Here is a 22,914-nt window from a genome sequence, read left to right on the forward strand (position 1 = left end):
CCACATCAAAAAATATTGAGTGGTTAATTTTTATAAAATAATGAAATTTCGGGAAATCGAAAAGCGCGCGTCCGCCGCGACACCTGGTGAGAGGTCAGTGAGACAGAAAAACAACGTAAAAGCATGCGCTGCTGAACTTGCTGAAGACGCAAAAAATATGTATTGCACGCACGGCGCGTTCCAGTTATAAGAGACTTAAGCCTAAATTGCGCGATTTTAAAAGTTAGGATAGTTCGCAAATCGCTCATACGGGGTTAGGGGCGCTGGCGGCAGCCCCTAAGATGGCGGCGGAAATTCAAACCCAAACACCTGGCGTTATTTTTCGTTTCACCTTTTTGGGCCAAAAGTTATTTTTTCAAGACAAAAAAAGGTGTTAGTATATTGAACGTCTTGTTAATCTTTTGATACGGAAATAAGGCCATATTTGGAAAAGCTTGGCCGTTCCCCTTTAACTCTAAGATACCAGAGAAAAATGATAATTCAACTACAAGATGAAATATCCTTTTAACTACTTATAACATTAATTTCAGCATGGTAGAAATAGATTAATATTTATACTTAAAGCTACACGAAGCATGTGTCAGTAGTTTGAGATATATGCTTTGAAGATTCTTCTTCAACATGAAACAAATTCTCAGTTGGAATTGCGTTGGTTACATAGAGTAAACCACTCGCATAGAGTGGAAGGTCCTATGGAAGCGCGTGAAACATTAATCCTAACTGGCCAACTTATTTTCGAGGCGTGAATAAATATAGTCCGAAGTGTAATGGTATTGTTTTTACATTTTTGGGAGTATAAAGTTACTTTTTTATCCAGATATTGTACCTTAACTTTCGGCCACCTTGTTTATTTCACGCCTCGAAAACAAGAAGTTTCGTGCGAAAAGTGTTCACAAGCTTCTATGTGAGTGGGTTACTCTATAGTTGGGTACCAGCCTTCGTTTTCCATTGAATATTTCTATATTCGCGTCTAAAAAATGGTCATTACAAACCAAATGGTTCTTTGGTGGATGCCAGTTATCACGGTTGACGGTACTAACCCATTTTGAGAGTGTTTCGGGTTTAGATAAGGGAAATCTATAGTTTAAAACTATTATAGGCCTATTAATAATAATATAAAATATTTAAAACTACTCCTACCTATGAAAAGATACATTTGTGCATAATTTATAATTTCGGCAATGCAAAAACGCGCGACTTTTGACCATTTTGGCACTTGTAAATATCCAACCTTTTTGAGTCTCTTTAAAGCCTACGTTGAATTCCGCGCTTGTTCTTTTTTGTATGTTGTTTTTAGCCAACGAATGCGCAGTCACGTGCCGGTAATGGCGGATGTCGGCATAGAGACTAGAAAGGGGAGGAGCAGAAGGCCCGCTTTAAGTAGTCTCGTTTGAGTTGTTTTCCTCGGAACTTCCGTTATATGCGCGCGACGTTTTTTTTGGTTAACCCGGTTCCGGTCGTCTGCACGCTGTTACACCATAAAGGCACTAGTCTTTACGATAAAGTGTAGTGGGTGCTAAGCCTTGCAACATGGAAGTGGAACAGAATGAAAATCTCGATGGTAAGTTTGTTAATTCTTTCAATGATTATATAAAATTAATTAAAACTGAATATTTATATTTTTTTACATTAGGTGGTTTAAGAATACTTATATGTGAAGTACTTGTTCAGCTCGAAAAGCGTAAAGATGAATTTACAACAGAGGGTCAGGAAAATATTGAGCCCTTTTTTAAAGACCTTTCATCTGATACCATAGCTAATTCCATTTTTCATTATATGAAAGAAATTTTAAATACACATAAAGTACTAGAATGCAGTTGTGAAACCAGCTTTTTACAAACAATTTTGAAACAAAGTTACAGGGAACGAAAAGAAAATAAGCTTGGATCAATTCTCAGCTCATGTTCAAGATTCAATTGTTTCTCAAATTCCTTTCAAAAAACATTTGCCCAAATGATATTACGTTCTTTTTTTATGGGGCTCATGAGCCTAAGCAATATTGGAATTGAACAATTAAAACACAAAGTAGAAGTAAAGAAGAAGAAAGACGATGCTTTGAAAACTGAAGAGGAAAAGAAACTGAATGCCAAGAAATTGGAATTTAATGACTCAACTAAAAAATATCGTCAAGTTAATACTGATGTTTTAAGGTACATCGCTGGATTCATCGCAAGGTCTCTCAAATGGAAAGGCTGTCCGGATGAAATTATGAAAAATATTGAAAAAACAGACTCCATGCTTGAAGAACCACCAAACTTATACCGAGCGTTGGATAAATCTATTAAATAGAGGTGGTTTAATAAAAGTTCAAGATGGATTTTTCAATGTAACAATACGAATGAAGATTATTTTAGACAAGTTCTACATGTATTTAGATGCAGGATCAGTTACAAATTTAAGGAACCAAAATTTAAAGGAAAAAGCAAAAGGTGCAATACATAATGATGAACTTATTTTGAAAGAATGGAATGAGATATCAGCGTCATATGATGATAACAATAAATGGCTAAAAAGAGCAACTGAAACATTCTTAAACACTCGTGGGAAAGTTTTGGTGAAAGATGTTTTGGAGCACTACCAGCACGAAACTAAGGAATCCTTGAAAGCAAAGAAAGCTTTAAGGAAAGCAATAAAAGATAAAAGTGAAGCGGCAGCTACCAAAGTCAAAGATGTCACCCTTACCATTCATAACACCCCAACGAAAGAAAGATTCGCATCACCACCAAAATACAAAGGAGTACGCAATAAAGAAAACTCGCCCAAAGTAAAGCGGAATCTCACTTGTGCAATCCCAATGGCGCCATTAGTTCCTACCATTATCTTTCTCCAAACATGCCTCAATGCCACACGCTACTGTTTCACTAAGCACTTGAGCGGCATAATTTACTTTCATTTTTGTGTATGAATTTAAATAAACATGGCCGTATGTCAACTTGGACAGGTGTTTGAATTCTCCTCTTCGCCGAAGCTGAAAGTAATAGAGTTTTATTATTACATCCCAGGAAATACATTCATTATTCTTCCAAAGTTGTCGGATTTTTGAATCTTTACTGCTGTTGTTAAAGCAATTTCTTGTTGTTTTAATAAGATGAGGCGGATCAGAAATAAAATATATATATCTTTCCTCATCATTCGCAAATAAGTTTGGAGTGCAAAATTTATTTGGAGTAAGATCATCAAAAACTTGCCCGGCTGCTTCAGCACACATCTTAAAATATTTGCGATTGGATGACGCACCATCTCCAACAACCCCAATAATTCTAAATCCAGCATTTTCTAGCCTTTCAATAGCTTCTTGCAATATGTAAAATATTTCGGTACTAGTTGCCCCGGTTGTTGGAAAGTGGGCGAAAGGTATCCTGATGTTGTTAGTTACGCCCCTCAACATTAGTTGAAGAATGTGAGTTGCTAATGGCGGTGCTTCTGTACCGGTTACTTCTCTTTTTTTATCATCTAAACCATTAATGTCATTATTAATGTCTTTGAAACCGGTTAAAAAACCAGTATCCTTATGGCACATTAAATCTTCTCTAGTTTTCATCTCATCAAGTAAAATTACAAAATAGCGGTCCCAATTTTCACGATGCTGAATTTTTGTTTTCTCAATCATATCAGAAAATATTTCCGATTGAAATCCACTTTTGGTGTTCGCTACTTGTCGTTCATTGTACAGGGTTCTTGAGGTAGGTAAATATATACAACCCGATTTTTTCAATGCCTCGTATGATGATTTGGATTTGTTTTTTAAATAACAGCACCATTTGAGGAAAGTTTTGTCCCATCTCATTCCATATTTTGACCTGTGCATGGCTTTCAGTTGTTGCTTTATAAATAAAGATGTAAATGACCCAGTCGTTTCCATTTTTAACCTCTTTTGAAATAATTCTTTCATGGTTAATATTGCGGCTTTGGTTTTTTGACAGTTCGACAGCATAGCCTTACGTTTATCAATTCGTTTTCTTGATTTTTTCTTTACTTCTTCGGCCGCTAGTTTGGCTGAAGCCTTTGATCTGATTTTCCTGAGGCACCCTCTGTACTGACTATATGCGTGACATCGTTTTGCTTGACCTGCTTTTATTAACCGACTACATTCATTGCTGAAAATAGTCTGTGTTTTCTCACAGTAGTAACCAGTTTTTCGTCGATTAAACTTGTTTTGTCTCTTAAAAAAAGCTACCATATCTTTGTCTGGATTTCCGAGGCAAACTTTAAATTTGTTCAGTTTGTTGAGTAAATCATACACATTTTGGATGTCAATCAAGTTGGAATTCGGAGATATGGTTTGTAAATTAATACTCTTATCTATTGAATCTATCATAACATCATTATTAGAAAATGTGCATTGGAGAATTGCCAATCCATTTTTCAGTTTGCTGTACCTAACACTATTATCAAAAACTTCAATAGCCCAACCAACTTGAGAGGTTAACGAGTGAATGTCAATTCCTTTTTTTAATGTAGAATCATTAGTTGGTTCTTTTGTCTCACATGAAGAGCTTCTTAATAATTCTAGAGAAAAATCAGGTTCACACTCTAAACCAGACGGTTGATCTATTTCAATCTAAATGCATAATATTAAATTTGATTATATTCATAAAACAAAGTGAAAATTATGGACATAACTTACCAAATGATTTTCAGATTCAGTACTAATTGAAATATTAGAAGGATTATGATAAGGGATAGAAATTCCTGGAGTGAGGACATCGATTAATGGGACTGGATCTGGATTTTCTACTGTTGGTCCACAGAAACCATGGAAATGCCGAGCACATATTCGACTTGACTTAGAAACGTCCACAAGCTGATATCCATCTTTTGCACTTTTCTAGTTCACTTTTGGGTGATGGGAAGTTAACAAGAGTAGCCTCTGTTGGACCATTTAATGATTTGCTTTTAATTGGTTTGGTATTTCTGGTGCAAAGTCCGTAACAACAGCGATATCTCGGACTTGGCATTATCGATATTAACAATACCCAGCTCAAATTTAAGATTATTGTTCTATATAGTTTAGATGATCGTTATTGTTTATCATTAACCAAGTCTAAACACTACCCATGTTATTGAAGTCAGAAAACCAGTTTTACGTAATAAAATTCATCAACATCAGATATAAAACTTAAAAGAAATAAGTAATAACTTTTCCGACTTCAAATTATTATAATTTCTCCGACCTCAATTAATTATAATTACTTAAAATATTAAAGTTTGAGACCAGCGTTCACGTCAAAAACTCCGAGATACTTAAAAAGTTCTTAGTAAATAAGCAGTCGACTATATTGAAAATCAGCCAATAGCGAAAAACCGGATGTTGAGAGGAAAAAGAAAAAACGAAAAAAAGAAAAAAAAACCGAGAAATCTAAAAATGTATAGCCGAAGCTGCAACCTTCTGCTCCTCCCCTTTCTAGTCTCTATGATGTCGGTGAGAATTTAGAAAATATTTATTTCAGGTAATTATAATATTTCTTATATTTAATTATATATTTTTACCTATTTAATATGTTTTATGAACGCGAGAACACATTTGACTACATCTATATACTATGAAATCATTTGTTTACATCTTTACAAATGGTTTTTCTTAGGCCTTGGTAATAACAAGGTATTTTATATTGCTGTTTATTAAATTATTATTCAATTACTCCCAATTTATAGTCCAACTAGAAAAATTGTATATAACCTTCCAAGATGGTTGTTTCATGTATAATTAAGAATTCTTCCAGCAATGAATCTAAATCACAAGCTAATGATGAGAGTACGGATACATCTGAAACGCAACGTTATGATAGTTATCACACGGTTCCTAAAAATAAAGCACTGTGAGCAAAATCATTTTGCTCGCAGCGCTTTATTTTTTGCCAAAATGGGAAGAGCTTCTTTCTTGTGCACTGTCTGATCATTCGAGAGTTTGTAGCAAACACTTCAGACAGACCGATTATACAATATTCTCAAAAAAGAAAAGACTCCTTCTGATTTTAATACCATCAATCTTCGATGAACCACTGCTATAGTTAAGAAACCAAAGCTGGAAACATCTTATATTCAAATGGATAAAACTACTAAGAGTTCAAAGAAACTATGTTATTCTCAAAAAAACTATAAAAATAAAATACGTGCCCAGTTATGCAACATTTTCCTAAGCAAATTTTACTATATTCTACCTATTCTCATCGCACCAACAACCCTATCAGATACACTTTTTCGAACTGGCATCGATGTCATCTGGTCAAATGAGAAGCACTGGCTCAACCGCGAAGACATTAAACAAAGTACAATCTCAGGCGGTTTTGGCGTACAAACGTTGGCTCTTCAGTGGAAAAACTTTGCTATCACCAAATTAAAAAATTTAGTAGCTGTGAAATGTCATCCGGTAGGAGGAGCTTTCACTAATCATTATGTTCAAAATACGAACGTCTTTAAACTTGGTTACGAAGTTCTAGGAATGCCTAACATTGATTTAAATTGATTTTCAGTATAGAAACCGTTCGTGATATACTGAACGCCTTATGTGCCATTGGCATTATGCCGTTACAAAACCAGCTTGTTTTCAACCGCGTTTGATAATAAAGAGATTAATCCCGCCCAAATTGTATGGAAAGCTCGTAGTACGCCTAGACAGTGCAGAATAGGTACACGTATACACGTTCAAGCTACGCGTTTTCCTCCTAACGAGCTTAATCTCTCATCAACTTCCTTTCTCTTTTCGGCCTTTCGTTAGTGGGGAAAAAAATATTTTCGGGCCCAATTTGCTTTGTTTATTTTTGCAGGTCATGAAACCCGGCCTCGGAATTTGGAATGAAAATGAGCTCCACCGATAGGGGTCGCATCTGACGACATTAAAAATGCGCCTTAAGATTTCGACGCGAACGGTCTTGGCAGCTCGCTCGCGAAAATGCCTCCAGGCCTGGTCGAGGTAAGGCGTATTCACACAAGCTAACATTTCTGGAAAACATTTTTTAAACAACACGAATTTCAAACCGTATGACCATAAGTAACATATTAACAGTAAGTATGCGCATTATAAATATTTCGGAGATATTCAACCCCGAGCTTCCTTTTGTCTTAAGCTGCACATTCATGTCTAAAGGTGCACATTCATTCTTATACGTACTTATGACGTTACATTACCCAGTTCGGTTTCAATTCCAAATAACTCAGAAAATTACATTTACAACTTTAGTAAGTGCCATACTAATTCACATTATATATAAATTCTACACAAGAGGCACGATACCTTTAACTTTTGTCGAAGAACGGTCTGTTATAATGACCGAGGCTTAGACCGGAATTTATAAATCCAATAATTCTCGTATGCAACTGTAATTTTGTTGATTAAATTGAACTAGAGACCCATAAATTATTAATATGAACAACTTTATTGAAATAGTACCAGTTTTATGTAGACGGTAATATCATTCCATATTCGTAAGACACAATATTAAATAAGTGATGGATAGGCAAAACTACATTAAAGTTTCAAATATGCTGTAAGATAGAAATATCAATATTACCTACATCAATATACGAAAACATCCTTCCGAGAAATAATAATCTTGCCCATCATTATTAATGTAAATAACATTTTGTAATATAAGAGGTATTAAGTAAGGAATTAGTGCTAACACCAAAAATTTCTGCGACTTGTGGATTTTTTTGCTGATTTTACTCTTGGGATTTTGGGGATTGTAGATTTTTCTTTTCGATTTGGTCGATTTCCCCCTTGGATTTTGTGGATTTGTGTATTACCCCCTCGGATTTTGTGGATTTGTGAATTTTTTCTTAGATTTTGTGGATTTATGGACTTCCCCCTTGGATTTTGTAGTTTTGTGAATTTCCTCTTGGATTTTGTGGATTTGTGAATTTTCTCTTGGATTTTGTGGATTTGTGAATTTCCTCTTGGATTTTGTGGATTTGTGAATTTCTTCTTGGATTTTGTGGATTTGTGAATTTCCTATTGGATTTTGTGGATTTGTGAATTTTTTTTGATTATTTGGAGTTGTTAATTTTGTGTGTTTGAGGAGGTTTTAGGCGTGTAATTTGTGGAGTTGTTAATTTTGTGTGTTTGAGGAGGTTTAAGGCGCGTAATTTGTGGAGTTGTTAATTTTGTGTGTTTGAGGAGGTTTTAGGCGCGTAATTTGTGGAGTTGTTAATTTTGTGTGTTTGAGGAGGTTTTAGGCGCGTGATTTGTGGAGTTGTTAATTTTGTGTGTTTGAGGAGGTTTTAGGCGCGTAATATGTGGAGTTGTTAATTTTGTGTGTTTGAGGAGGTTTTAGGCGTGTAATTTGTGGAGTTGTTAATTTTGTGTGTTTGAGGAGGTTTTAGGCGCGTAATTTGTGGAGTTGTTAATTTTGTGTGTTTGAGGAGGTTTTAGGCGCGTAATTTGTGGAGTTGTTAATTTTGTGTGTTTGAGGAGGTTTTAGGCGTGTAATTTGTGGAGTTGTTAATTTTGTGTGTTTGAGGAGGTTTTAGGCGTGTAATTTGTGGAGTTGTTAATTTTGTGTGTTTGAGGAGGTTTAAGGCGCGTAATTTGTGGAGTTGTTAATTTTGTGTGTTTGAGGAGGTTTTAGGCGCGTAATTTGTGGAGTTGTTAATTTTGTTTGTTTGAGGAGGTTTTAGGCGCGTGATTTGTGGAGTTGTTAATTTTGTGTGTTTGAGGAGGTTTTAGGCGCGTAATTTGTGGAGTTGTTAATTTTGTGTGTTTGAGGAGGTTTTAGGCGTGTAATTTGTGGAGTTGTTAATTTTGTGTGTTTGAGGAGGTTTTAGGCGCGTAATTTGTGGAGTTGTTAATTTTGTGTGTTTGAGGAGGTTTTAGGCGCGTAATTTGTGGAGTTGTTAAAATCCGTAATTTAAAAATTTTAAATCATTGCTGATTTTTCTGAATGTCTGACCCCTCGACAAAAAAGGCAAGGTGTTTCGGGATCTAGAATCGAAAAGTGTGCTCACCAACAAAGTTGATCAAAAAGTTGGTGTGAATGGGGCTTTATTTAAAAATTCTAATTAATACCCCTTCGTTGATTGAAATCCAGCCCACCAGCTGCGGGGTTGCGTTTCAATGGCGTAAAAATAAGAGGAAGTCGTTTTGTTAGGACTACTTTGGTTATCAACGTAATGAGATTTCGGGGTCTCTTTCAAGTTTGCTTTAATTTGCTGAAAACTTTCTTCATTAGGTAAAATTAACCTAAAGCAGGGTTTTTGCGCATTTAAGATGTTGAATTTAGTGCTCGGCATTCGATTAATTTTTATCCATGAATAAAATAAGCTCGGCGATATTTAAATAATATTTATTTAAATAACAAATAGTTGAATAAAAATTGTAAAATTTTTAAATAATCGAAAGTGAATAAGCCTATTATTTAAATAAAACAAACAATTATTTAAATAAATACCACTTTTATTCAAACAAATACTTGGTTGCGTAAAAAACATAATTAAATAAGTTAAAATGATATTCTTTTTACCAACGTTTTTTTTGTGGATAATGAATAAACAATTCCCAGCACTAGTTGGATTACTATTCTATAAAAGTAAAAGAAACTCCTGTCCACAAAACATTCTACTTTATCACCCCCACCGGGTGAAGGTGAGGGATTGTATGGTGATTTGTGAACAGCGCCCTCTATTGTATCTAAATATAAGCTTGTGAAAAATAAGAAATAATGTTGTGGTCGACTAATTATGAATATAATTTAATATAGATGTATTAAATGTTTTAAAAACGTTAAGCTTGATGTCGCTCCCGTGCAATAACGTTAAAAAATGAGAATTTGGGAAAACAAATCTGAGTTATGTACGCCATTAGTAAGCATCAGTAATCCAGTGTTCAAAAGTTGAATAGGATTAAGTAGAACGAATATTGGGAGGAATTTAATGATGAACGCGATACTAAACTTTGCTCATAGTTAAGAGTGCTATTTTAAGAATATTTAAAGAATATATGGTTTTATATCATCTATTTTGTTGATGCGAAAGAATATCGTTATTAAATTAAAACAAAATTGTTTTATACGATTTTATCTAATTTGGAAAACAAATAGTACACTTTGATGAAAGCCTAACAATGTAGAAGTTTAATATTAAATTTGACCAAAGATATTGTTATATTTTGAACTACAGCGTAAGCCAACAAGCGCACAAAAAATTAAAGAAAAAATGTCATAACACAAAAATGAACTACGAACATGAGATTATTATTATTTTAATTTGATAATTTCGTACATAAAAATAGATATTATCGTTTCAATGCAGCCTCCTTATTGAACACTTTCCCTAAATGTGTGTTTTTTTGGTATAAATTTTGCATAATAAATTTTGTTAGTCATATTTAAAGTTAAACATTGACATGACTATCATTCATACTTAACATACATACATAACTTCCACAATGTGAAAGAAGAATCGATTGTTTAAAAAAATATTACAGATTTTAAATTAGGTTAACGAAAAGGAATGAACCTAAATTTCAAAGTTTTTATTCGGACTACTGCTGTTTACTGCAGATGATTAAAACATTTGGTGAATCTGATTTCAACACAGTTGAAACAATTGTAAGTGTTAGCATACAAAATAGCGTTTAATCTATCGTGGCGATGGCTTGTAAATTTTGCCTGACGACGGCGCTAGTCTTGGCGTCGAAACGGCCGTAGCGGTTTGTTAATAAAAGTTTTTATTGTACAATAGTGGTTTGATTTATATACTTAAAGTTTATCAAATGAGGCCTTTGTGGTGATCCCCTTTACAATTACCTTCTAATTGAAATAATCGAACAATTTTTAACAAGGCAGGTAACCATTTTTAACGTGAAACTAAATTCTTAATCATTTGAAAATAATAATAAACAGACGATTGAAACTGTTAACCCTCGCGTATTAGTAAGAAATCTGCACCAGCAAAATGGCGGCATTGTACGGTTCATTCTTGCTCAAATTACAAATATTACATATTTATTCTTGGTGCATATATCTATACTTGGAACTGCGTTATTGATGACGTAGGGATGCAAACTATGTATGGTCAGAGATCTCCGAGGGGCTAGTCACTCCGCGTAATCGGTGTACAAGCCCGTGCCTTTGACTGCACTAATGAGATTACGGGTAATCTTTACAGTCTGTACCTTTGTCAGTGTTGGGTACACTAGGAGATCTCCGGTTGGAGACATAAGAAGTAGTCTCTCGTCTGGTCGAAATATTCCGGTAGGGCTGGGAATAATTGGAGACATATAGTCCGGGTTAGGACTTCGGTTACGATTTGGGACAAGAGGAAAGAGTTCAACGGCAGCCAGCACTAAACTACGCCATCGGGGCTGTTCTTCAAAAGATTTCTTCGGTGAGTTAAAAGCCAGTTTGGTACAACCAAACCCTTAGTAGTACCAGAAGTAAATGAACCGAAGTTATCGAAATAGCGCTAAGAATGGAAGGTGTTTTCCTTACGAAAGTGATGAGCAAATCGAGTCAAATAAAAGGTAATTTCCATCCCCGTCTTTGGACGCGATAAAATGCACTTGGGAATTGTGAATATAGCTATTTCTATGTATAAAAAATGGTTTCATAAAAACAAAAACGTTTTTTTCGGCCTAGGAGCGCGCAAAATATCAAATTTGAGAGAGAGAGAGAGAGAGAGAGAGAGAGAGAGAGAGAGAGAGAGAGAGAGAGAGAGAGAGAGAGAGAGAGAGAGAGAGAGAGAGAGAGGGAGATAAGCTCACGTCATTCCCCCGTTAAAAGAACTATATTATTATTTATATGATTATTATTATTTAGTGTACTTGTTAGTTGAATCTAAATCGTCCATGATAATCCTTTATTATTGAATTTTAAATATTTTTAGCATATTGCATGTTTATTGTGATTTATTTGGATCGTTTTAACGTTAACCGTATCGAATATTTAATGTTTGTATGTCTAAGTGTTCGAAATATATTTTACTTGGACACCCTACACTTGCCATTTATTTAATTAGTCATAATACCCTAGATTTAAAGCTAATAGCCCTAGACATTTTCTGACCAGTAAACACTCTCCTCTTTATTCGCTGGCGCTAGGGAAACCTACAACACATTTTAAGCTTACTATTTACAACGTAAGAAATAGCGTTGCAAACTGGGATCTAGGAAACAGTGGTGATGGGGTTCAAAGTTATTTAATTGATTTAAGTTATTTGGTGGTAAAACCGGGTACACGAAGACAGTCACGGAGTAGCTGTTTGGACCATAATGACAAATGGATTTAGGTTTTTGTTTCCGCTGCTCGAAAAAATGTAATAACATCTTATAATGAAAAATGAGTAAAATAATTAGTTCTATCTCGAACTTGAGAAAGGTGAGCTTGACCTTAAAAAATGCGGATTCTTTAGAATCGAACATTTGAGCACTCCTAATTTATTTTGAAACTCGTTAATTACTTTTCTAAAATAACTTTTCTTATGAAGTACAATAAGTTTTTACGAATTTTCAAAACCTTGATTAATTTCTTTAAAGTGTTGGTTGCACGAAATTTTAGCTATGGCTAATTAATGATTCATTAGAAAGAGCAAACATTGTATAGCAAGTACAGAAAATTTAATCAAAATCGGTTAAGTGGTCTTTGAATTATTATAAAAAGAAGTCGAAATGGTGGAAATCGAATTTTTCGGCGAATTTCCTGACTTCTAAAATTCTTATCGGCACCCATGACGTCAGAAAATGCGAAGCGTATCATTGGCTAATTGTCTGTAATACATTTCTTTACATCTGGGATTAAAAACAGGTTGATTTAACACCCAGGAAAAAGTCCTACGCAGTAGTAATTGAAATAGGCATACACTGTTAAAAATTACTGTAGCTTCCTGTTAAATTCCTGTTAAATTTTAACAGATAAATTCCAGTACCAACTTTTACCGTTAGAGTTACTAGATAGTTGCTGTACGCAACAGCTATAGTCCTGTTCGTCGATTAACCGTTATATTAACAGTAAATTTTCGGTAATACCGTGTAACCGATGGCTTGAGCCCGCCATCTTGTGGAGGTTGCAGTTTTCACTAGTTTCAAAGTGTAACGGCTTTGCTGTGGTGCAATTGAAGATGATCGTATCACGGAACACAAATTATCATCAAATACAAAATAGTGAGTAGAATTTTAAATTTCATTATTTTAAAGTAATAATTAAGTTAATAATGGGGCCATTTTAGTTAAGTAGATATTTGTATTGTGTATTTGGTCAAGAATGTATTTATTTATGCTTGATTGGTATAAACAAATCGCCTAGGCTTAACTCAATAACGCGTCAATTTTTTAATTATCCCGTTAAACGCTATAATTTAAAACTTTAATTATGATTCTGAGTGATAAATTTGTATATATTATAGTTATCACTTTGAAGCAAAATAGCAGTTAAAAAACACTTAGCCAACTTAATACTGTAATATATACAAATATTTCACCCAGAATCTCAATTATTGAAACTAAAAATATTTAGCATAGCTATTATATTATATTATATTATTACCCTAGTCAGACTTAGGGAAGGTTGTTTTAAGTTATGATTCAAATGAATTTGGAAAAAATTTGCTATAGCTTTTAAGTATATTTTACACGATTATTATTATTATTATTGATGAAGGGGTGAAGGGCTTTGGAAATGCCCGTTCGCGCACGTCGACCAGAGGTCCATTGTGCAAAACCCGAACCTTAAGACTTAAAAAGTCCAATATCCGACACAAAACGGAGAATCCTCTTGGCCGGCATATTATAGAAATCAGAAGTTTCCAGTTGATGCATACCAAGATGCTCGAATCTTTGGGCCGCGTAGTAATCGCACCTACAAAGCACATGAGAGGCGGTTTCCTCCTCAGCCTGACATGCCCTACAGATTTGATCATCACTGATTCCAATCAGGTGAAGATGTCTGTTAAGGAGACAGTGACCTGTTAGTAGGCCAATGACCAACCTGATATTAGATTTGGAAAGCGAGAGCAGCTCCTTAGCTCTCTGCCTAGAGGGGCCCGAGATAAACTCTTTAGCCTGCCTTTGGCCATCCATCTCAAGCCAAAGCTTGAGTTGACGGTCAGTCATGGAGTTAGAGATAAGGCCGCGAACTATGCTAGAGGGGATAGGAACGGCAGGTTCAGGACCAAAGAACCCAGCCTCTGCCCCCTCCTTGGCTAAGACATCGGCCCTCTCATTACCATAGTACCCCCGATGGCCAGGAACCCAATAGAGCTGAACTTTATTATTGGTGCCTAGCTCCGAGAGGAGGTTCAAACAGCTGTAAACCAGTTTTGAAGAGACCTGAAACTGGTTGAGAGCCTTGAGGGCTGCTTGACTATCCGAATAAATTTGGATAACCTTGCCATGAAGCTTCTTCTTAAGACAAAAATCAACACAGAAGCAGATAGCGGCAATTTCCGCCTGGAAAACACTAGCATAGACACCAAGGCTTTCAAAGAAGCCGAGATTGCTAGTAAGGCAATACATCCCCGAACCTGAGCCAGAGCGGGTCTTAGACCCATCGGTAAACCAGACGATTTCTCCTCTGGCCCCGAGGGTACTATGATTGGCCCACTCTGTACGGCTCGGAAAATAAGTATTGAAGGACTTACTAAAATGCAGCTTCGTAGTCATCAAATCAGAACCCATGAGATATACAGGTAACTGACATGAAATTTCCCGAAAGATCTTGGTGTGGCTATTATCCCAAGTATTCGCCTTCCACCAACCATTCTGGTTGAGCCTATAGGCTCCCATAGCAGCAGCTTCCTCTATAAAAAGATGAAGAGGAAGAATGTTCAGGAGAATTTCTAGAGAAGCACTTGGGGCTGTTCTCATAGCTCCTGTGATGCTGACACAAGCCAGCCTTTGTAGGGTGCGCAGATCGCTCTGCACAGTCTTAATTCGGACTCTTGGCCACCAGACCACTGCAGCATAAGAGAGCAGTGGTCTGATGATCATGGTGTACAGCCAGAAGGCCACTTTAGGGCTAAGCCCCCATGACCTGCTAACTGCACTCCTAGTCCTCCAAAGTAACATCTTGGCCTTCTTAACTACACAGTCAAGGTGAGGCTTCCACGTTAGTTTGTTGTCAAGAATAACACCAAGGTACTTCACCTCCGTGCTTTCCCTCAAAATAGTCCCAAATAAGGAGATATCATTAAAAGAGTTTTGCAGCCTTTTACGAGTAAAAGGAACAAGTACCGTTTTACTAGGATTAACCGTAAGACCAACTTCCCTGCACCATTTTTCCACTGATGCAAGAGCCCTTCTCACTAAATCGCTAGTAGTGTTGGGGAATTTTCCCGTAAAGATGATGGCGATATCGTCGGCATAGCCGAAGCAGCGGCACCCATCCCTGTCTAGCCTCACCAAAAGCTCATCCACAACCAGGCACCACAGCAGAGGTGATAGAACACCACCTTGCGGGCAACCACGGCTGGTGGAGATCATAAGGGATTCACCGAGCAGGGAGGATACCACCACACGATTCGTCAGCATAGCTTTGAGCCAGAGACACAGAGTGTCATTAATGCCAAAGCGCTTAGCAGCCTTCATGATGACTGCGCTGGACACCTTATCAAAGGCGCCCTCAATATCAAGGAACACAGCTAATGCTATTTCCTTAAAGTTAATAGCCCTTTCAATGCAATTGGTTATGCCATGAAGGGCAGTCTCAGTAGATTTGCCTTTTTGGTAGGCATACTGAGCCGTCGAGAGAGGTGTATGAGAAATAACCTCTCCCCTAATATAGTTGTCTACCAATTTCTCCAAAATCTTTAGAAAAAAAGAAGTCAAACTGATTGGTCTTAAAGCCTTAGCCTCGAGATAGTTAGATTTCCCTGGCTTCGGAATAAAGATCACCCTAGAAAGCTTCCAGGTGCTAGGAATATATCCAAGGGCAATACAAGCCCTATAGATTCTACTCAGCATTGGGCAGACAACGTCAATGCCCTCCTGCAACAGAATGGGAAGTATTACACGATAATGGATACCAAAATTTCAAACTTAAATTTAGTAAAAGCTGGCTAAATTAAATTTTTTCACTCGTTAACATATTCAGTGGGTGAACAGAAGACTTCGCTCTGAAAACACTGAAGCTTCCATCAGTCCAGTAACTTTACCATATGAAAATTTTTCATCAGGTCAATTGAACCAAAAACATTTTCTACGTTATTAGTACTTTGCACAGCTATTCTGACTTGAACCTGGTTTTTTAATGCTTGTTGGATTGAATGGATAAATTACTTCAGCTTTTATATAAATTATATAGGTAGGATAGAAAAAAATCTTATTCAAAAGCTGAAGTATATTTTTTTATTTAACACCATCACTTAAAAACAACCTTGCCCAAGTCTGATAAGCTGCGTTGGGTAATTTTTCGATTCAATAATTGTAATTCTGGGAAAAAAATTGCATGCAATTAAGTTATCACATTGAAAGAAGCTTAAGTATTTTTTTTAAATTGAACACCATCACTTAAAAAACAACCATGCCCAAGTCTGAATACCTGTGTTTGTTTAATTCAAAGGTGGTTACATATTTTTTTCGATTCAATAATTGTAATTCTGGGGAAAACAATTTGCATGTAATAAAGTTATCGCATTGAAAGAAGCTTCAGTGTTTTCATAGTGAAATGTAAGGAAAGTTGGCTTTACATATAGTGGAAAATCACCTTTGTTATTCTATGTTCACCCATTGAGAATGGTAGCAGGTGAAAATAAAATTAGCCAGCCTAATTCTGTAATATATGCAAAATTTTCAATAAGAATCACAATTATTAAAGCCAAAAATATTTCGCTATTTTATTATTACCTTACAAAGCTAGTCAGACTTAGGGAAGCTTGTTTTAAGATATGGTTAAAATGTATTTGAAAAAAAAATGCTCGAGCTTTTGCCTTTAAATATAGTTAAAAATTATCTTTGTTAGTCTATGTGTGACCATTGGGTATGGTAGCAGATGACAAATTTTATTTAACCAACTTAATACTGTTATCTAAGATTTTTTTTAACCCAGAACCACAATTATTGGACCAAAAGATATTTAACCACTTTTTTATTTTAAAAAGTTGGCGAAGTGAAAATTTTACACCTGCTACCGTATTCAATGGCTGATTACAAACTAATGATGTTTCTTTTCAGCTGCATTTAAAGGAAACTATTTTATTTCACTACGATAACTTTAATATATTCAATTTGTTTTGCCCTAAATCACAATTATTGAATCCAAAAATATTTAACCACCCTTTTATTACTTTACATAGTTATTCAGACTTTGGCAAAGTTGTTTTTAAGTGATGGTATCAAATTGAAAAAAAAAAGCTTAGCGTGTACACCACCAAAATTTCACTTATTTTAAAATTTAAGTTATTGTTTTAACACCTCTAAAAAACCACCTTGCCCAAGTCTTGAAGTAGGGGATTACATTTTCTTTATTCAATAAATGTGATTCTGGGTGAAATGTAAGAGAAGTTGCCTTTAAATATCTCCAAAAATTATCTATCTTAGTCTGTGGTCACCCATTGAGTAAGCTAGGTGAAAAAAAAATCCATTTAGCTCCCTTTTTAAAATTGAGTTTGAAATTTGGTTATCTATTTAAATTTTTTACTAAAAATAATTGTAATTGTATTTTAATCACTACCGCTGAAAGAACCTGCCTAAAATCTTAATGACTATGCTTAATGTGCATATGTTTTTGGTTCAATAATTGTGATTTTGTATGAAGAATTTCCAGTTATTAAAATTATTATATTGTTTAGCTGCAGTACACTCATACAAGACATTGAACACTGATGAAGAGTTTAATTCAAATTGAAAAATATTTTGGCTGAATTTATTAAAATCAAGATTGAGAAACTGAAACAGCTGGATTTGAGTAAAGTTTCATTTCGAGTATCTCCATCAATGGCAAACAGACAAGAAAGCTGAAGCTGATAATTTCAAAAAACATCAATTGTTAAATTAAATTAAATGTCTTTTTTTCTGCCTGTTACCCTTTAAATTTACTTACCTGCCGCACAAATACACTGGTGGTAGGCCAACGTTTTAATAAATAATAATAATAATCAGCTAGGCTAATACCCAAGGCACCACCTTAGGCCTAAGTCGTCAAGCGACTTTTGAAGCCTTTAATTCAGGTGGCCGGGTTACAATGCAGTTGGCCTACCACCAGTATATTTGTGTGGCAGGAAAGTAAATTTAAAGGGTGACAGGAAGAAGAAAACCTAACCCTTAGAGTATTAAATAGCAGAAAATTCACGTTTATGATTTAATTTCACCGAAATACAAGTGTTAACGAACGTTGACAGATTTTATTTTATTAATTTATTTGAAAGTTTGAACTTTAAATTTTATAAATTGTATAAGTATTTTTAGTAAAAACAATCTTGGTGAGGTTTATGCACTTTTTGATGTTTTAAAAATTTTGTTCACATAACCTGATTTGATTCAATTGCTGTATCATGTTCTTCAAATAAAAAAGTTCATCAATAATTTAGTTTTATCTATTTAAATTTAAAATTGCCATTCATGTACAATTATCATGTAGTAATTAATATTTGGAATTAATTTTGGGTAGGCCTATAGCCCCAGCATAATTTTTGCGACTACAGGATAATAAGGTTCTATTGTTAAATTACCGTAAACGTAATGGGAAATTTCATGTTGGAACAACAGCAATTTTAAATTTACTGTTAATGGTACTTTATATTTATCGTGTCTAGAACAGGTTTTTACTTGCTACGGTTACAGGAAAAAATACCTGTAATTTTACAGGAATTTTCCTGGTAATTTTCTGCCAGGTAAATTCCTGTAAATTTTAACAGCAATTTTTAACAGTGTACACAAGCCTACGTAAATTCTTCTTAAAATATTTTTTATTTCGATAATACGCCTAATATTATGATTAAAAACCTCTGGTTTGAAAACTTCTACAAGTAAACAGAATCCCCGCACTTCGGTTCCTTCAATTTTTGGAATAAAACTACAGCTTTGATTTGCCCCAAAATTGCTCGTGCTACGGAGGAGAGAAATTCGCCGAATATTTCAGGATTTTGGGTAGTGAAAAAGGTCAGTTTCGGACTCAAAGTTAATACAATAACAGCCATAGTCACCAACTCGAATCACATTGCGGATCATGTCAAAATTCTCAGATCACGCTCAAATTTGAGGGCTACTGCTAATTTCGTAGTCATCAGCGTAAAAAGTGACTCGGATCTCAGATCAATGTCGAAATATTGACCCACTAGTTAAACCTCCGAATTTGGCGGATTACGATCAAAACCACTTTCTTGACACTAGAAAATAGGAAGTAAAATGGCGGAAGAATTATATTTTTGGAAAATGACTTCGCGAGATCGTGAGGGGGATTGGGAGGAATGAAAATAATCGACACAACAGACGCATTTTCAGAATGTAATAATTATAATCAGCGAGGTTTAGGTCAGCGAATTTTAATGCCTTTAATTCTGCGTAGGAGGGTGGTGGAAAGCCCTGTATGCCACCAGTTTCATACACTTACTATTACCGTTAACCTCAACAGCTAAGGAGAAAACCCTTCAACATACAAACTCAAGGACTTGTTCCACGGGACCACGTGTTCACCCAGTGTCCCAAGGAACCCTGTTCCCCACTTCGCCACCCCAGCTCGAGCGCCCCAGCTATTTATGTATTCACATTTAGAATGTTGAAACAATTGGTGAGCATCATGGTCAAATTTTCCCACAGGTACGACAAAGGTCACCAGCGTCCTCTTCAATCGCTTTACGGGATCAATGAGATAACAATCTGATTTATTTTTTTAAAGGGAATGACCTTACTAATGGAGCCTGAGTTGAATTGGCGGCAACGCTAAAAAATAGTCTCGACATGGTCAGAAATAAATAAATAAATTAAAAATAAGTAAGTACATTATCAGGGTTCGTACGGATAAGTCAGGGTTTCTCAAATTGTGGAAAAAAGTCAGGGATAAGCCAGGGATTTAAATTATATCGTAAAAAGTCAGGGATAATAATAATAATAATAATCAATAATGCTTTATTGATTATGTTTGTTTAGAATTTACAGCATACGTTAGTTCGAATGCCAAGTCAAAAATGACTTTTAGGCCGTTTACCACAGACAGAGTATAATTGAATTTATTTTCTTATGTGAATGATATATGCCGCGTTATCAGTATTATTGGGTTTATAGTATTAGTTAGAACTAAATGACACTTTATTAATTACAAATTGTTTAGCAGATTTTTTAAATTGGTTCACTGTTTTTATATTTGTAGATATACATTCGTTAAATAATTTTACTCCGGTATAGAAAATTGATTTTAGTTTTTTGGTAGTTCTAATTTTCGGAATGACTAGGAAATTTTGTCGCCTGGTATATGTTAAGTTTTCACTATTTATGAGGAACGTTTAACTTTTATAAACTGTTATAGCTTTAAAGATATATATTAAACAGCAATATTTATATATTTGATAAACATTTAGAAAATTTAGGTAGGATAAGTCAGCCTGTCATGGATTTTATTATTCAACAAATTTTTAATCGCAGATAAAAAATTATGTATTTTCTCTTGGGCGCTCATGTCCGGCACCTTTTCCTGAGAGAGTTTGAGATATTTCAAAAAAAATTGTTTCACTTTGTACTCTTACCTATGAAAAATTACCAGTAATATTACCAAAAAGGTCAGGGATATTACCAAAAAGTGGTCAGGGATAACCTGGATAAGTTTGGGATTTCAAATCTAGAGGTCGGGGACGGTTAATCATTATCCATGTTTAAATTGATTTTTTTCGGGAAAAAAATGTTAACAAAGAAATTTACCGGTTAATATTTCGGAAAATTATTAAAAAACATGTATTATTCGTAAAATTTGAGCTTTTTATCGAAAAAAACGTCGTTTTTCCGATTAATTTTACAAATTTATCAAAAAATTAATCGGATAATACAGAAATATAAATTACTTGATCAAAACATTTTTCGAATAATTTTGAGAGCTTTATCTATTGAATAAAAGTTAACCATCCCCGACCTCTATTCAAATCCGAAAATTTCGTACGAACCCTGATGGCTTGAGTCTATTTGATCGATTCCCAAATGATCGAACGGGTCCCATTTTATCGTATTGCATTTGATCGAATGGCATTTGATCGAACGAAATTTGATCGAAAGCTACTGTAGGGTAACCTAACCTAACCTAACCTGACCCTATTTATATATATCAAAAACAACGGGCCGTTATCGTCGATGTCATAAAAAATTCCATCATATAGTGTATAAAGTAAAAATATCTTCATCTTTGTGGCTTAATACAGTTAAAGCAATGAATTATTCCATCATTATTACTTCTGCACTTAAGCAATGAATTATTCCATCATTATTCCTTCTGCACTTCATATTGACATTCGGTAAAATAAAAACATACCAACTGGTACTATAAATACTTTTGAATTCGATGAAATAGTATTCGATCATTTGAAGGTTCGATCTTATGAAACAAATGACAAATGGGATTCGATCAAATGGAATTTCGATCAATTGCAACGTATAATGATCGCCTGTCGATCACATATTTTTCGATCAAATGGACCAACACCACCCTGATTATTGGAAGAACGTTAGACGGAAAATGTATATAGTAGGTCGTCTTTATGATGATCTTTATAGACGCAATAAGGTTGATAATTTTCCGTTTGGTCCGTGTCTGAAATGGAAATAGGCTGCTTAAACGGAGGAGTGCTAATAATCGTCGGGAAAGGGGAAGCGTCACGAACCGAATCAAAGGCAGCTTTTCATTAGACGGAACTCCAACAAACCCGGAGCCAAATATCGGAGGGGAAAACCAATTTTCTATTTGGCACATTTCGTCTGTATACTGTTCTCGCTTCAAATGCAATTAAGGGATGGTTTATTCTTCGTGGAATTTCGCTCTCAATTGGCAAACAGCCTAGGGACGAGGCTTAAGAACTATTCTGGTTAAAAACCGACCGATATTTACCGGTAACAAGATAGCGTAGATATTTCAACCGGAAAAGTTAATTTATCGATATTCAAGTAATATTTGCAACTTCACCTACATTTTGACTGGGAATATTATTTCACTGATATTTCGCCAAATATCACGATTTTACCGATAATACGACTTTTGCGATATTTCAAATGATAGCGGGGTTTTACGGATATTGCACACGATATCGATAACTCAATCGATATCGATATATTATCCGATACCACCTTTTCACCGATAAAACCGATTTTATCTACGTTTCAACTGTTATCGGTCTCATTTGATCAGTCGCGATTTTACCAATATTAAACTGATACTGTTATTCTCAGCGGTATCACGATTTTACGATATTAGAGTGATATTTTAAACGATAAAAATACCGGTTTTTCTGCCAATTTAAGTTTAGATTCGATGAAAAGGTAAGGATAATTTCAATTTCCGTACATAAAATGAATAAAAACTACTGACTACCCTCGAAACCTTTAAATTTTAAAATTTATTATTATTTTTATTATTTATTATTTTTTTATTGCAGATGATCTGCGACCAAAAATTAAATAATAATAATAATAATAATATTAAATTTAAAATTTTATTGTTACTTGTGTAGGGATGAAAATAAATATAATAAATATGCATTCTTTGTGGACCCAACGTGACCAAAATCTTGTGTTAAAAATGGAGGAGCAATGAACCGTGAATTGAAAGGCTGAATGACGTCATTGTTCACAAATATTCTTAAATACTATTGTAATTAACTTGACATATAAATTAAAAATAAAATATAATATATCCCTCTTCAAGGCCGCACCTAAAACAATAAAAAATAATATATGTCCCTTTAAGGCTGCACCTATAACGACCTCTAAACTGGTTTTTCAGTTCGAAGAACTGTTTTTGTGATAATATATGCCCATTTATAAGAAAAGCGGTGCTTTGGGAAATTTGGGTTGAG

The sequence above is a fragment of the Leiobunum rupestre genome, chromosome 10, assembly GCF_980474605.1.
Source record: "Leiobunum rupestre chromosome 10, qqLeiRupe1.1.hap1, whole genome shotgun sequence".
NCBI lineage: Eukaryota > Metazoa > Arthropoda > Arachnida > Opiliones > Sclerosomatidae > Leiobunum > Leiobunum rupestre.